This window comes from Dermacentor variabilis, chromosome 6 (assembly GCF_050947875.1).
Source record: "Dermacentor variabilis isolate Ectoservices chromosome 6, ASM5094787v1, whole genome shotgun sequence".
In the NCBI taxonomy this organism is placed as follows: domain Eukaryota; kingdom Metazoa; phylum Arthropoda; class Arachnida; order Ixodida; family Ixodidae; genus Dermacentor; species Dermacentor variabilis.
In genome coordinates, this window is record NC_134573.1 from 164,026,846 (window position 1) to 164,044,789 (window position 17,944).

Sequence of the window (17,944 nt, forward strand, 5' to 3'; positions counted from 1 at the left end):
AAATGCGAAAACACCCGTGTGCTTAGATTTAGGTGCACGTTAAAGAACCCCAGGTGGTCAAAATTTCCGGAGTCCTCCACTACGGCGTGCCTCATAATCAGAAAGTGGTTTTGGCACGTAAAACCCCAAATATTAATTCCCTATGCGACAAAAATGCATGTGCTGGGCTGTGGAGGTCGCGTGCCGGGCTCTGATAGTGTAAACGTTCCAATCGTCCACAGCCTGAAGAAAGCGCTTGGAGCTGGCGTCTCAACAGCGCGCTGGCCGCGTATGCAGAAGGAGCACGCAAGCACGCGCCAGCAAAATGGCTCCAAAGCATGCCCTCAGCGTCGAGGACACCCAGGCCCAAAAGAAGTGTCGCACAGAACAGGAGCGTCTTCGCCACGCAGCAAAACGTGGTGCAGGTTGAGAATGTACGTGTACAATGTATACATACAGTTATAATAATTCTGTGAATTCTATATCAACGATGTAACGAATATTTACCTAAACGCGAAATATGTCCTGTATGCTGATGATGCCAGTATATTTGTTTCAGGAACAAACTGTACAGATATAGAGTATGAAACGAACCTCATGCTCTCTAAGCTGAGGGACTGGTCAGTAATTAACCAATTAGAAATAAATACAAACAAAACCAAAGCTATGCTCTTTAGGTCTAAAAATAAGCCAGTGAATTCAAATATTAACATTATGTACGGGGAAAAACGATAGAAATGGTTACTAGTATGAGAACTCTCGGCGTAACGTTTTCCAGTAATATGCTTTGGGACGAACACATTGACGCAGTCGCAATCCAATTGTCTAGGGTCATTGGCATGACGTGGAAATGTAAATCACTATTGCCGTTTAAAGTTAAACTTCTAATTTATAACTCGCTTTTTTATTCGTACCTCTATTATTGCTTATTGGTATGGGGTACAACTACTTTTGTTAATTTGCATAAACTACTTGTCTTGCAAAAGAAGTTTGTTCGGCTGCTGTTTAATGTCCCCTACAACTCGCATACTATAAACTTATTTCAGGAAGCCAACATAATTTCTGTGTTAAAGTTATACCAGTACAAATTAACAACTGCATTTAGGCGGGAAGTAAAACAGAACTGCTCCTTTCTACGAGAACTTTGTAACCTTGAACTTAATGACAAATTTTATGTTACCCGTCATAAAGAGATATGGCGGGTGGTCACACCCAGAACAAATTATTTAAGGGAAAAGCTGTCACACACAATGCCAATGCTTCTAAATAAATATAATAATCTAGGCGTTGATATCACCCAAATAACGGCCCAACACCTGAGAGACTTGTATATGCAGGATTTTTAAATTTCTGGTTAAGTGTACATCCTCTCGGCTAGTATGTATATAAAGTGTGTATATATGCTTCTGTATATGTGTATGTATATATGTAGGTATGCATACGAGTGTGCATGCATATACGGGTATATGAATGCATGTGTGCGTATATATATATATATATATATATATATATATATATATATATATATATATATATATATATATACAGACATACAGACAGACATATACATATATAAGACAGACATAACAAATTACAGACCAATTTCTTTAACTTACCAATCGTGCAAAATGCTGGAACATATTATTTACAAACACATAATAGATTTTCTGGAGTCCAACACCATTCTAACTAATGTTCAGCACGGCTTTAGACGTGGTTTCAATACTATCACGCAGTTAACCGACTTCACCCATGACATCGCTTATCAGTTGGATCTCGGTAAACAGATTGATGCTATCTTCATTGATTTTTCTAAAGCTTTCGATTCATTACTTCATTCTCACCTCTTGCAAAAATTAAATGCAATACTGAAAAATTCCCATCTGGTCAATTGGATCGCTAGTTTCCTTTCTAACCGGTCCCAATACGTCGACTTTAGTTCTGCAAGGTCATCCATACTTGAAGTAGGCTCCGGGGTTCCTCAAGGATCCGTCCTGGGTCCTTTATTGTTTTTAATTTATGTCAATGACCTCCCAAAACATGTTTACTCTAATATTCGTCTTTATGCTGACGATTGCGTCTTATACGACGTGATTGATTCCCCGAATAGTTTTCAGCGATTAAACGATTCCTTTGTCTCTTTCAGTGCTTGGTGTGAAAAATGGAAAATGAACATTAATTAAAAAAAAAACGGTTGTTTTGTCCTTCACGAAAAGAGCAGCACCTGTAATTGCGACATATTCATTGAATGGGTCACCTTTAACCAGAGTTCGACAATACAAATACCTTGGCGTAACATTTACTCACAATCTCTCATGGACTACACACATTGACCAAACATGTTCAAAGGCCCTAAAACAGCTTGGATACCTACGTCGTACTATGCAAAAGGCTCCGAAGGCAACAAAACTTTTAATGTATAAAACTCTTGTTCGCCCCATTATCGATTATGCCGCAACAGTCTGGTCCCCACATAACCAAAACAACATAATCAAACTAGAAGCAGTTCAGAAAAAAGCCGTCCGTTTCATTTTACATCGGTATGACCGCTATTTTTCACCCTCGTCTGCCCTCCCTACACTGAATCTAACATTACTTTCAGTACGTCGTGATGTGGAATCATTAAAATTTTTGCACAACATAATTAACAAGTCATACCAGACTTCAAACACAGCTTGCATATCTTTCACCAAGCCTTCTTGCACGCGTAATTTCCACGAGCTTAATCTTACACCTCTCTATGCCCGTACAAATACCTTCAAGTACAGCTTCTTTCCCCGCACAATAGAAGTATGGAATTCCTTGCCTGGCTGCCTTCGTTCACTCCCGATAAGCGAATTCGAAAGCGCTGTCTATGAAAACCAGTATATGCAACTACTTAAATCAGGTTTAGTTTATACTTTATGTGTGCCTATTGCTGTGTCATTGCTTTTTATGAATCAATGAAAACAATTTGTAAAGTTTTGTAAACGATTGTAACGATGTTGTAAGAGTCATTGTTGATTTTACTTTATTTTTGTTCAACACTGTTTTTACCCACTCCTGCAATAGCCCTCCTGTGGGGCTGCAGTATGTATAAATAAATAAATAAATAAATAAATAAATATATATATATATATATATATATATATATATATATATATATAATGTTCAGCGGCGTCTTCTTGTTTCATTTCTACTCACCACGAGAACCACACAAGCTACCCTAAGTATTTTTGATTTAGTCACCAGTGGGTCTGTATGGATATGGGTGTGCATGTGCATATGCGAGTATGTGGGTTCATGGGAGTGTATATATATATGTATATATATATATATATATATATATATATATATATATATATATATATATATATGATGCATATGTGTTTGCATGTATGCTGTTGCCGAATATTCTGTAGGGGGGGCTGCGGGCCTCGTCAAGCTGCCTCTACTGGAGCAGCTTTTACTTGCAGCCTCCTCCATCAAGTAGATGGAAATAAAGCGATTCTATTCTATTCTAATTACGTACAGCCCCATATTTCAATTAATGTTTAGCACTTCTGCCACGATGCGATGTGCCATGCGAGGAAATGATCAACCCTCTCAGAGATTATGAAGAATGACGCACAAGAACGCCTCAAGCAAACATGTCTCCCCGTGTGTTCTGTGGACTACGCAAAGAGCAGTGGTGCACGGAAGGTAATGTATAACATCAATTCACCACTATCGTATAGGACAAAGCGCTGATGCAATTTACACATTCACCGTCAACATCACCACTAATTATCTTCACTCAAAGCAAACGGAATACAAAGTTTCGCTTGCAACGATTTCCACAGTGCGTGGGATCCGCATATTTTCTTTGCTTTCTTTTTTTTTGTTGTTGTGTGTGTCTAGTTACTCGCAATTACGTGAGAGCAGAGTTGCAACGTGGCAAGTTCTCTTTTCGTGTTGAGTGTTGATCCAGCCGAAGGTGGGAAGGAGCCCTAGTATTGGAGTATATATCGGGTGGTGTCGAATTCATTAGCTTTATTATTTTTAATTACATTTGTGTAGTCGCGAGCTTGTGTGCATGGCCATATCGCCAAGTGCCGATAAAAACCCCGGTAACTTGCACCGAACTTTCAAAATATACAAATGCCACGTATCTGGACAGAACCAAGGTAATGTTGTTTGCCGTCGCTTGGAGATACTCCGATTATTTTTCGCTTTCCGCTTAATTGCATAATTAGTCTTGAATACTTACTAAACTACTCAAATGGTATAATTAGATGAACAATGTCAATGAAAAATTGTAGACCGACATGAAAAACTCCCGATACAGCTTTCTGCTGCTAAATCCATGCTGCATAAAGGTGTCTTTGTACCCTGATGCCAAATGTAAATTATGTGATGATAGAGGAGACACCCTAGAGCATACACCCTGGGATTGCGAAATAGTTCAGAGGAGAATTGAATTGCCCCCGGATGATCTAGAGGCGCGGTGGAGAGACGCACTGACTAGCTCAGATCTTCAGGACCAACTCTGGGCCATCCAGCAAGCCCGGCAGGCTACCGAGAGACACAGACTCAGACACAGCTCAGACTCAGACTCAGGCTCAGACACAGGCTTTGCTAACCCCGGCGCGGCCTAGACTCAGGCCATCAATTGCAATCAATAAAGTTGTCATACACAAAAGTGTCTTTACGAGCATGAGAGAAGCCCGCAAATACACGCAAAGTGCCTCGAGCGGCCAGTCGCCCGACAATGTTTCGTGTATTTGTGGACTTCTCTCATGCTTGGAAAAACACTTAGGTAGCACTATTGAGCAACAGAAAGCTGTATCGGGAGATTTTCCCGTTGCTCTACAATTTTCTTATTGACACTTTTCATCTGACTATAATATTTGAAAAGTGTATCAATTAATTAGGGCTCTTTATGCAATTAGACGGAAGGCAAAAAAATAATCTGGGCACCTCCAAGCAACGGAAAACAACATTACTTTGGTTCTGCCCAGGTAAGTGGCATTTGCATATGTTTAAAGTTTGGCTCAAGTTACGTGGGAATACCTATATCGTAAAAACAAAGCAGTCGACATAGCGTTTCTGTTCATTCTTTACTTGTCTCTTCAGGAACTGAAAAAAAAAACTTCGCAAATTACATCATTCGTTGCGCGAATAGAACTCTTCAAACGAACTCTCAATTGCCAGTGCCACACGGGCACTTTCGTTCCGGATGGAGATTCTCAATCGTGATTGGTTCCTTTCCGTGATCTTGCGCAAAGGAGCCAATCGCGATCGATACATATGATCCTGATCGAGTTAGATCGCGATCGAAAGTGCTTGTGCGACACTGTCTTTTAGACGATCACGCTACAATCTAAAAAAAAGTTGTGTGCACACAGCTGGAGGCACAGAAAGCCTGTTTATGAACACTGCAGAAGGAAAGTTATTTCTTTTTCATACACACACGATATCATGTCTCATGTCTCGCGCTACAGTCACAATAGTCGAAACTCCACGTAAACGGGCGCTAAGGCTTAAAATAAGCTGCGGCGAAATGTCCCTATTAGGTTACCCACACTCGGGCTGGGTTTGCTAAGCGTCATCTCTTGGTGATATAAAGCACAAACGCGTTTTCTTCGTCGAGCAATAAGTTCATTTCTAGACCCTGGACTAATCGAAAGTTCGTTTAGATGTCATGAGCCCAGCATAAAAATGGCAGCGACATAGCGCAGCTTTCTTACTTTTTGTTTCTTTTAACGACTGAAGCCGGAGGCTGATCCGCCGTCGTTATTTGCGAGAGGTCATCGGCGGGCAGTTGTTCTAGTGCGCCTGAATATCGAGGTATTAATATGCGCGCACTCTCGTAGGCACCTCGTAGTGCCTAATGGAAAGAAAGGCCGAAAACTTGCGGCATCATAAAGGATCCCGAAAGCGAAGACATAGAGCAAGTTGAAACCAATATCGAAATTTGTCCAGCTTCCAAAGCAGTCGTTATGTCTCAACGCGGCCAAAGGCATTAATTACACGTTTACCACGAGGCAACCACCCTCCTCCTTTTTATTCATCAGCGCCTATCCAGAAGTCAACGCAGCTTTGACGGCGACGGTTGACGAGTCAACAAAAGACCTCTCCTCCTGCTCCTGACAGCGTGACCTAATGATTAAAAGGGCCAACGTTGAATGCTACCATGGGAACGGCTTCGAGCTCGGATCTCCACATTGCTACGCGCATGCTAAATAAGCGGGGGGGGGGGGGTGACATTGCGACGGATTTGACGATTGTGATTGGCCGCGATACAGTCATGATATTTCCTAGTCTAGTTGCCTAGGGAAGACGGCAGTATAGAAAGCGGAGACCTTTCGCGCAGTGAGAGAGAGGATGACGTTTCCTGATGTGAACTCAGACGTTTAATATGCTCCAGCACGGAGGGGTTGCTTCCGTATCTGGAGGCAGCGTAAATAATGTAAAATAAGGCATTTTTCCTTCGTTCCAAGTACCGGATGTATTCGTCCATGGGCTTGGTAAATTCGTGGCCTAAACGCCACCTCGAGCCGCAACACGGTTTCTGAGCACTTCGACGAGCAAACTCTGGTTTAAATCAGCTTCATGATAACTCGCTATAGTGGCTCTCCTGCTATCCGCTGTTTCTCGGCATGACGGTAATCTGATTACGTGTGGTGCGCACTTATCAAGCTGAAAGTTTCCAATACTTCGGTCCCGAATATGGTGTCGCGTTGTGAAAAAAATAAAGAAGAAAAGAAAAGAAGGAAACAGAGACAGCGAGAGAGAAAGAGGAAGACATAATGCAGGAGATTCGGCAAGCCGGTAGATAGTGCAATAATTGAACAGATGAGGCAGCCTTTTTTGCGCAAAAATCGCAGGACGCGACTCTGCTAACGAAACAAAACATTGTTACTCGGCGCGCTCTCATTAGTGTAATGAGCCCGACTCTGGCAGTTGCCGTGCATAATGGTGGTTGACCAAAATTTATTACCACAGGATGGCATTTGCTTGACATTCGTGCAGCGTGAAAGAAGGGGGGGGGGGCGGGAGCGAGCGAGAGAAGAGTTCCATGCAACAATGAACTGGGTCGCAAGCACCTTCGCGTACTTCGCTGTGCTTCACTTTTCTTTTTTTTTTTTCGTCTGTTCGCGTCGTTGGCAGTGTTTTTCTGTACGTGCGTAGTTGGTTTTGACTTTCGTTTTGCTGGTACAGAGGTTAGTGTCGTCTCTTTAGTTGGAACCGGCTTTTAGAAAGAATTTGTGACGCGAAGGGGTCGCTCTTGCGGTGCCTCCGAACTGAGGTGCAACATCTTTCTCGCGAACAATGCTGGTTACATTGTAATGATATCTCTGAGACAACCATCTTATCTGAAGCAGTTACTAATGGGACATTATGGCCATTGTCAGCGCCTGTTGTTATGGTAGAGAAGCTGGGATGACTTAAGAAAAGCTGTCAGATAAAGAAACTGAGGAACCCCTCCCTCTGTGAAGGTGAATGACCAGCTAACCTGTAGATCATCATACAAGATTAGACAAGGGCAAACGTATTCATTTTCGTTATTTGGTAATGGCAGTGGCGATAGCTTTGTGATTACTGTGATATACACTGATTGGTTCAGTTACAACCTAAGATAAAATCTTGGTCAAAGTTACATCTATACACGAGGGTTGTTGATTAGTTCAGTGGCTTTGATTAGTGCGGCACTTGAAAGCAAACTTTTCTAGTACCAACTGAGTGAACCATTTCTTGTTTGGTTTTGAAATGTACACAACGATGATCCCAGCGGTACTGTCATTATGGCTAAACCATGCAAAGTGCGTGGTAATGAACTTCTCGATACCAGACTAGGGTGTGCCTAGAGATATATGTACACTGGATATCACAATTCCGTCTTTCGTTTGTACGGCCCAGCCATTATTCACACAGTTGCTGGCATTGTCCGCCTGTGAGTCAAGAGGACAATCGTACGTAGATTACGGTATTATGATCCATTGCATCTTTTGCTTGCTTACGGTGGTATGAGCCACTGATGATGACAGTTTTCGACATGCTGTTCTCTTTGTTGTATGCGTAATTAGAAAGAATGTAAGCACTGTTCGCTTCACATTCTTGAATGCTTGTATCCTCTGCCTTACGGGGCTATGAGCCATTGCATTTTTTGCTTGCTCACGAGGGTATGAGTGCTTACACGAGCATGAGCCATTAATTATGATACTTTTTGTTGGCGCACATGAAAAATCCACTGAACCTTAGTTATATACAACTTCGCTGTAAATGGGCCAAAATAAAAGACGCAGTGGCTATGTTTAAGGCCGCCGATCGCTGGTTACAAAGATTCGTCCTTTGTAAGTGAATCGGCGGACCACTGGTGTCCCTGTTTGCCGCTTACTGCCTGATCACAGTGTGGAATAACCAGCGCACTTGAAGCTGCAAAATGGCTAGGTTAGATAGAATCTGTTGAGCGCTTCAACAAACTTGAAGCTTTACCGTAGCAACCCTTGCAAGTGACATACTGCACTCGACACACATTTGTGTATTACCAATGAACTATTTAATGAAACAACCACTACTTACCGGTTGATGAAGATTGGTCAAGCTAATCGTGCAAATGTAAACACAAAACATACAGAAAGTGTAAAGGTAGACAAAACTAAAATAACCGATTCCTTCATGTTTTCTTTGAGCCAATCTTCAACGTTTTCATCCTCGGCCCCTTTCTCTCTTTCACACACACACACACACACACACACACACACACACACACACACACACACACACACACACACACACACACACACACACACACACACACACACACACACACACACACACACACACACACACACACACACACACACACACACACCCACACACACACACACACACACACACACACACACACACACACACACACACACACACACACACACACACCTCTGAAACTATTTCTTTTTTTCATTCCGCCTATTAGATAATTAGTCTTCATTCACTAATCAACTCAAATATTATATTTACATGAAAAATGTCAATGAGAAAATTGTGGAGCAACATGAAAAAACTTCCGATGCAGGATTCTGTTCCTCAATACGTGCTATGTAAATGTTTTTCCGAGCATGAAAGAAGCCTGCGAATACAGGCAAGGTGCTCGAGCGGCTGCAGTCGCGCGGCAATTTTGCGTGCATTTGCGGGCTTCTTTCACGCTCGAAAAAACACTCAGTGTATCTCCAAGTGACGGCAAACAACATTATCTTCGTTCGGTCCAGCCACGTGGCATTTGCATATTTTTAAACTCTGGCTAAAATTAGCTGGGACACGCTGTGCATTATGACAGCAGTGCGGGTGTAGGCTCAGTTGTGGGGATGGAAGGACGCAAAGGGATGCAAACAAGATGACGCATGAAAGCGAAGCGATGGAGATGACAGCACTGGCGACGTAAATGGAGTGCTTGAGGAAGCGAGAGCAAAGCGAACGAGGACGAAAGGATCACACCTCTTTTGAGCGCCCTAAGCGCAGGCGTTATTTTTTCTCTTTCTCTCTTTCTTAAGTTGCCACGTGCTGTTTTGCCTTCAGACTGGGGTCACGGGCGCGTTGTGTTATTAACCCAGCCGCGGCAACGCCTGCCAAGCCGCGCACTGCTGGTGACACTACGGTGGCGCGAAAGGGAGAAGGACTGTCCTCCAGATGTCGGGACCATTGCGGTCGTTAGCCCTCTTGACGAGCGAGGCGCGAAAGCAAGGGAGGCTGGAAACAAAAGAAAAAAAATTAAAGTAGGTGTACATATGTGTATATAAAAGAGTAGGAAAGGGATGATAGACAACTTGGCGTCTGCTTTCACGAATCTGTGCTGCATCTACGCTGTCTCAGCTAGAGGAGTCAGGCACCTCACGACCACTCATTTTGGATTCATGGCGAGCGCCTGTTCTGAAGGGGACACTTGTGTCTCCTTGATCCTGTTCCTTTTTTTTTTCTTTGCTTGTACTTCAGCCATCGTACTGCCACCCGCCTGACAATTAAAGAAAGTGGAAGAGAACGAAATTAAGAGATAAGCAGAAAAAAGACGTGGTAGCAAGAATAATGTTTCGTGTAGATGCATTCGTTAAGGAATAAGGAGAAGCGACTGCCGCTGCATGGTGGCAACGCCCTAATGTGCACTTGCGAACGACGAGAGGCACTCTCTTCTTGGACCGTACTGTCGACGGACCATTTTCAGGGTGGTTATCACTTTGAGCGAGCATTGACTGGCTAAGGCTACGGTTACTTCTCTACAGCCGTGGTTGGCTGTCGGCGATTTATTAACTCAAGGAAACCGGTACACCCGTGAGCAAATGTATACGGACGAAGGATTGCGCGATAAAACTCATTTTTCTACTTTGTCTGTGTATGCAACTTGAAATTAAAGAGTGCAGTCCGAACTTGCCATTACGAATTTTCTAGTGCACTCGTCAGTTTCCGTTTATGCGCATCGATTACGAAGAAATTCTGTTTTCTTTAGGCGACCCTGTGGTCCGTACACTTTTGCTCATAGGTGTACATAGTAGCAGACAGTAGTTCAGGCGTAGGAGGCAGCACTGACGAGGCGTTCGTTCCGATAGGCGCGCTGGTGCCAAAGTTGGCAGTGCACCTTCACACGCACACTTCATCGTTGTCGTCTTCTGGCGACATGTCAGCTACGGAAGTGGATGTGACAAAAGGAATCTATCTTCTAATCTATGCTCACGTGGAACCTACAGCATTCGTACGTATTGACGGGATGCGGAAGTTTATTTCTTGCTTTTGTAAATGCAGAAGCAGCTCCTTATAATGAGTGATTCATGGGCTGCTTCTTACAAACCGTGACTCAGGCGCTGCCATGAATCCGAAACAACAACACATGAGCTCTGCTGACGTTCATTAGTTTTGTTAGCAAAAGTCTAACGTGTTTTTTACTTATATAGAAAATAGTTCCTTCACCCAGAACATAGTTCCTCATTGTGACGCATTCCACTGCGCTGCTTTCTGCCGAGACAGACACATGTACGTGGCGCAGGGAATCACGGACACCATGCAGCACACAATCCCCGCTCTGCTAAGTGTCAGGGAGGGCATGCTCAGTAATTAAATAATCAAGGAACAACTGGCACAAGTTCTCTTTTCCTTGCACACCTACTCGTTCGCCAATCCTGCTATCTGACCGCATTTCCTCGCGCGAACTTCCACGCACGCGCACACTCTCCGTTCATGACGTGCCGCGCAAGCATGATACATGCCGCGCTCGCATCTATGCCTCGCGAGAGGATTAATGAAAGAAACAGAAATAAAAATGAGTTAAGGGTGAAGAAAGAGAGAAAGGGTTGGAGGGAAGGGGGGTTCAAGGAGCAGGAAGGACAGGGGGCTGCCAGATCGTGCGCGTCTCGGTAGCAAATAATCGCGCAATATGCACGCCGATTGCCTCTTAATTGCCTCCTTCAGTTACGCGCGGCGCGCCGGTTAATCGGGGCTTCCGATACACTGCCAGCGCGTGCGCGCTCCACGACGATCTGCGGATCGCGAGAAAATGGCCCCCGGGCACAGCACTCGTGTTCGCGCTCTTATTGTGCGCTCGCCGGCGAATGCAAGCGTGTGCGTATTTGCGATAGCGGTGTCAAGAGGACGTGGCGGCAGGATTGAGAAAGAGAAAGAAAAAGAAAACTGAAGCCGATGTACTGCGACCCAGATAGCAGTGCGGCGTAATCTGTTCCTCGCGCGACGCCCTATTATAAACACGAAGTATTGGCGGCGATTTCTCTTAGCGCGAACTCCCTCGCTGCGAAGATAAGAGCGCGACTGGTGCACGAAGCCTGTTTATTTGGTTGCTATCGAGGAAGCGACCTCCGACAGCTCCTGATCAGGAGCAACGCAAGCGCCACGCTGCACGTATAACACGATACGTGTGTGTCAGTTTTCCTCTGAAGTTTGGAAAGTCATCGATTCAAACGTATATCGCGACGAGAGATTTTGTCCAGCGCCCAATAGACATGACTTGTGACACTCACTGATGTTAAATATATCTAGAGGGAAAGATGGATGTGGACTGTATTATTAAATTAACATTATACAGATTTTTTTCCTTTCCCGCCCTACTCTTCCTAGGCCCTTTGTGTCCCCGATCCCCTTCCCTATGTTGAGTAGCATGTAGGCGCATACATACACGGTGGCAGATTTCTCCGTATTTCAATAAACTCTCTCTCTCTCTCTCTCTCTAAAGATATGTTCTCAATGTAAAACAAAAAGGCTTCGTAAAATAGAAAAGATCCAAACACGAAGGACGGTGGCGCCCCCGCCTTGAAATTGCTGCACTAACCTGGCCATGACGTCATGGATTTTGACGGTGTCTGCTCGGGCTCAGTGAAATTTTATTGATAATAGACATTGTTGCGAAATCAACGAAAACAGATTTTGAAATAACACTTTGTACGTCTAAATTACTGATTTGGTATTTGTATCTGGTGTCGCTTTAAGTGGCGCCTTCATTAGCTCTCATGTCTTGCTTTACAAAGCATCGGTAGGCATCCGCGGTTCACTGCTCATATACCGAATTTCACAAACTGGAGGAGGAGGGGGGGAGGAAGGAGGAGAAAGAGAGTCAGATAGTTATATAACGTCCACCGCAACATTTTCGGACAATGTTGAACAGGCTAGATCGAGGACCATTTTCCGAGACGATGATTCTTAATGCCTCAGAGACTTACAAAGAAACTTCAGTTACATTACTTTATGAAATCGGCTAGCCTCAGTGACAGGTTGCAGGCGTGATGGGCAGACTCACGCGTTCTTGCTGCTAATGCTTCCGTCCGTCTTCTTTCTTCCCGTCCGTTATCCCCCTTCGGCCCTTTGCGGGGTCGCAAACTGGACGCGTGTCTGGTTGACCTTCGCAAATTGGCTTTCTCTGAAAGCTTTATCCAAAGTTTGTTTCGCGATTTAGAGAGTTATGAATTTTTTGTCACGATCAGGTTCACTCAGACATATTTCTTTCTTTTTTTTTTCCCCCGCTGTGCTTTGGAATACTTTTATCCACTTCCTCCTCCCTATGCTGAATAGCATGCCAACGGTAATATGGATGCCAGCAAAAAAATCTGCCTTCGACTAAAGAGTACCTCTCTCTCTCTTTCTCTCTATTCCTTTCAGATCCAGTTTCTTCGACTTGGGCTGCACCTTCGGAAAACCACGGCCAATGTTCGAAGTGTAATTCTGGTGCATCTGTAACGGATGAGCAATATCAAGTTTGTGCCCGTCCTTGGACAAAGGCAGCCCATGAAAACGCACGCAATGCTGCTAGGTTTCTGACGACTAGGACTCATGGCTAATATACTATTATAGGCTATAAAAGACCAGCGGACGGAAGGTTGACAGAAGAGATGGGCAGAAGCGCTTGTGTCCGTCTCTTATGTCAGCCGTCCGTCCGCTGGTGCGTTGTTGTTACACTGTAAACGGAAATAACTCCGAGGTGGGAGTATACTGCTTGTCCTATAGCGACCCCCTGGCTCGGAGTTTTTTTTGCTCCGTATGATCGGAGTAGAATTTTTACTCCGTACGAGCGGAATTTTCGCGTGGAATTATGGGAGTTTTTTTTCTGTCTTTTCTTTATTTTTTGCTTTGCTATTGACAGAGTTCTTTCGAGGTGCAGTGGGAGTATAAAAAGAGCCATCGCGTGAGTTTGCGCGAACATGTTTACATGCAGAGGCTGCTGGTCAAATTTCGAAATATGCACACGAGACCGCGTCGAATTCGACGGAACAAGTCAATGAAAGCACATATATCATGACATACATAAACATTTCAGAAACACCCAATGCAGAAATTTGAAAGACATCACACGTACACGCGATACTCAAGAAGCAACGGTGCCAGTATATATGGCCACGATATTGTGTGCCTCGAAACCGCCTAGTGTTGCGTTTCGCCTGCGACACGTGGTTTTGCCGGCGCGACGGCGGCGGGGCGGCGGACATTTTGGCCCGATCGTCGTCACCGCAACACTCATCGCCAGGTGTTTCCAGGCGCGTCTGCGGCGATGCGACCGCCTAGGGATTTCGTTCCAGTCATTGTGCCCGAAACAGGCGATGCCAAAGCAGGGATCTCCTTCCAGTTATTGGGCCCGAAACAGGCGATGCCAAAGCAGGGACCATCTTCTCGTTACAGTCATTGTGTCCGACCGGCAGCGCCACGACAGTGTGCTGCGCAGCGCCACGACCAGGTGCTACGAGATCGTGCGCAGCGCCACGACATGGTGCTACGGCATCGCTACGACAGTGTGCGTCACCATTAGCCCATTGTACATTCACGTGCTCGTCTTTTGAGGGGTTCCTTCTTGCCCTCAACTGCGAGAGTATAAAAACAGCTGCCCCCGGACGCCAGAGGAGGGCTCCGATTTCTTCCGTTGAGTGAAGTGCTCTCCCGTCTCTCTACTTCGGTCAAACCTGACCGCCAACTCTTTGCGATGTTAAAATAAACAAGTTGTTTCGTTGTTACCTGTCGACTCATGCTTTGCCGGGACCTTCGGATGCTTGCAGTTGTACCCCAGGCCGCCAGGCCAACGCTACCCTTGGGGCTTGCGACCCCGGGTACAACCACGGGCGTCAGCGCCGAGTTCCCAACAGATCGTACCAGCAGTCGGATCCAAATATCTGGTTGCCAGCGGTGGGATCACCTCCGACTTCAAACAACGGTCTGCCAGCGGCGAGATCACGACAACGGAGGCCAGCAGCAAAGAGATGCAGTTGACAGTATGCTGAGCAGCTCAACGACGATCCGGGAGCAGTGCAACGAGCCCTGTGTGACGACTGGTTGCCTGCAGCGGAACGACTGCGCGGAATTCCTGCCTGCGAGGTTTGGTGAGTGCGGGACTTTCTTCTTCTGAGCGTTGCCAGGCTTTTTGTTAGTGTCAGAAACAGAGCTGGTAATTGTGGTTGTCGTTGCTGCCGGGTTAGTTTGCGGCAAGACAATAGTAAGCAGTAGAGAAAGCAGCATTCAGAGCAGCCATGGATTTGAAGTCGTTGCGCAAACCGAAATTGTTGGAGCTTGCAAGAGAGTTGGGTCTGGATGTCTCAGACAAACTCAGAAAACCAGAACTGATAAAGGCTATTCTTGAGTTAGAGGCTGAGGATGACGAGCTGTCGGAATGCCTTGAGACTATTGAAGAGAGGGAGACTGCAAAAAGAGAAGAGCGCGAACGTAAAGAACAGAAAGAGCGAGAGCAACAAGAGAAAAAAGAAGAGCGTGACCGTCAACACGCTTTGGAAATGAAGCGTCTCGAGATAGAGATGGAACGCGCTCGTAATGGAAGTCAGGCACACGGTGCAGGAGAACGCGTATTGTTCAAAATGACTGACCTGATGCGGCCGTTTAAGCTTGGAGAGGACATTGGTTTGTTCCTGGTTAACTTTGAGCGAACGTGCGAGAAGCAGGGGTTCTCTCGGGAAACGTGGCCACAGCGCTTGCTCACTTTGTTACCCGGCGAGGCGGCCGACGTAGTCGCTCGCTTGGATAGAGAGGAAGCAGAGGATTTCGACAAAGTAAAATCGAGTCTGCTAAAAAAGTACCGGCTGTCTGCGGAAGCGTTCCGTCGGAAGTTTCGGGAAAATGAGAAAGGCAAAAGTGAGTCATATACAGAGTTTGCGTATAGGCTTATGTCGAACATGCAGGAGTGGCTCAAAGAAGAGAAAGCGTTTGGTGACCACGATAAAGTTCTGCAGTGTTTCGGGCTAGAACAGTTTTATAGTCGGTTACCTGAGAACGTGCGATACTGGGTCTTGGATAGGCCAGACGTGAGTACGGTGGCTAGAGCCGCTGAGCTAGCCGAGGAGTTTGTGACGCGTCGAGCTCGCGGAGCTAAGGACGGTCAAAAGGGTGAATTTGGCTCGAAGTTTGAGAGGCCGAAGTTCACACCCATGAGAGTAAAGGGGGACACGCGTAGTGCGGATGCGAGTGAAAGCAGTCCGACCAGACGTAAAGAGACGGCGGCAGCCAAACGCAGAAAGCGGTTCGAGATGAGGCGAGCGGGCGTTTGTTATACGTGCCAGAAGCCGGGTCACTTTTCGGCGCAGTGTCCGGAAACAACACCAAAAGTTGTGTTTTTTTCAATAGGCAGCACTGACGAGAACATGAAGCTTCTTGAGCCTTACATGCGAGACCTCCTCGTAAACGGGAAAGAGTGCCGAGTGCTTCGCGATTCCGCAGCTACGATGGATGTAGTTCACCCATCTTACGTAGAACCCCATATGTTCACGGGCGAGTGCGCGTGGATCAAGCAAGCCGTGGAAGCTCATAGCGTGTGTCTGCCGGTAGCAAAAGTGCTTATTGAAGGACCTTTCGGAGCGCTTGAGACGGAGGCGGCAGTGTCATCTATGCTGCCAACCCAGTACCCGTACCTATTTTCAAACAGGTCCGATCACCTCCTGCGCGAGAAGGGGCTTTTGTTTGGTGAAGCTAGTGTTCAGGCCTTAACCAGATCGAAGGTTCGGGAGCTCGCTGCAAAGGCGGTAGTTGCGGGGCCGACGTTATCAAACAACGAAAAAGGGTCAGAGGCGCAGCAAGCTGATATTCAGAGCACGCCCGAACAGAATAAAATTGAGTCTGTAGCGTTGAAGGCGCCAGATACTGGAGAGGAAAATCCCGACGCGGGAAAGTTAGAAGAGCTATCTACTGATTTGCTCATCGCGCCTACGTCAGACGGACTTGATAGGTTGCTAAAAGTCAGCCGGACGGCTTTGATAGCCGAGCAAAAAAAGGATGGCAGCCTGGAAAACGTGCGCTGCAATGTCAAAGAAGGTATCGCCAGGAAAACTGCGCGTTTTGTGGAAAGAGGTGGAGTCCTGTACCGGAAGTATCTAGACCGCAGAGGAGTGGAGTTCGATCAGCTGGTCGTGCCTCAATGCTATCGTCAGGATCTGTTGCGCTTGTCACATGGGGGTTCGTGGTCCGGACACCTAGGAGTTAAGAAAACTAAGGACCGTCTCTTGCAAGAGTACTATTGGCCAGGGTGTTTTCGGGACGCAGACCATTTCGTGAGGACATGTGACACTTGTCAGCGGGTGGGCAAACCAGGGGACAAATCGAGGGCGCCGTTGAAATTGGTACCTATCATTACGGAGCCTTTTAGACGGCTCGTTATTGATACAGTGGGACCTCTGCCGGTAACAGCCACGGGGTACAGACACATTTTGACTGTGATCTGCCCAGCGACAAAGTTCCCTGAAGCAGTGCCGCTTAAAGAACTCAGCTCAGTTGAGATAGTTAATGCACTACTGTCCATATTTGCGCGAGTTGGTTTTCCTGCAGAAATTCAATCAGATCAGGGCACAGTGTTTACTAGCGCTTTGACGACAACTTTTCTCGAAAGGTGTGGGGTAAAGCTGCTACACAGCTCAGTGTACCACCCACAGTCGAATTCCGTTGAGAAGCTCCACTCCGTCATGAAGCGCGTGTTGAGAGCCTTGTGTTTTGAACATCAAACTGACTGGGAGCTGTGTCTGCCTGGGGTGATGTTTGCTTTAAGGACCGCGCCGCATGCGGCTACGGGGTTTTCGCCAGCTGAACTGGTGTACGGTCGCTCGCTTCGATCTCCGCTTCGCATGCTTCGAGAATCATGGGAAGGTAGGGGCGACGACCCAGTCGTGGTGGAGTACGTGCTTAAGCTCCTCGAACGCTTAAGAAGGGCACAGGAGTTGTCAGGTGAAGCAATGACAAAGGCCCAGCAGAGGGCCAAGGTTTATTATGATCGGACAGCCAGGGCCCGTCGTTTTGAGGTTGGCGATGAGGTCATGATATTGCGCACATCGCTAAACAACAAACTAGACGTGCAGTGGGAGGGCCCAGCACGAATTGTTCAGAAACTGTCGGACGTTAACTACGTGGTAAGTCTGCCAGGAAAGCGGAAAGCACAGCAAGTTTACCACTGTAATCTGCTCAAACCTTATAGACCAAGGGAAGCAGTGGTGTGCATGATGATAAACGTTCCTGAAGAGCTTCCGGTCGAGCT

The 17,944-nt window shown here is 46.0% G+C and overlaps 1 long non-coding RNA gene across 1 annotated transcript in view; it reads right to left on the bottom strand.

The window, feature by feature from the left end:
* Positions 1-9,538: 9,538 nt before the first annotated feature.
* LOC142585646 (uncharacterized) overlaps positions 9,539-17,944 on the bottom strand; it is a 140,570-nt gene continuing 132,164 nt past the window's right edge. The window contains exon 3 of the long non-coding RNA XR_012829117.1: positions 9,539-9,690. This is a non-coding gene — a long non-coding RNA (uncharacterized LOC142585646). The remainder of the gene's footprint in view (positions 9,691-17,944) is intronic.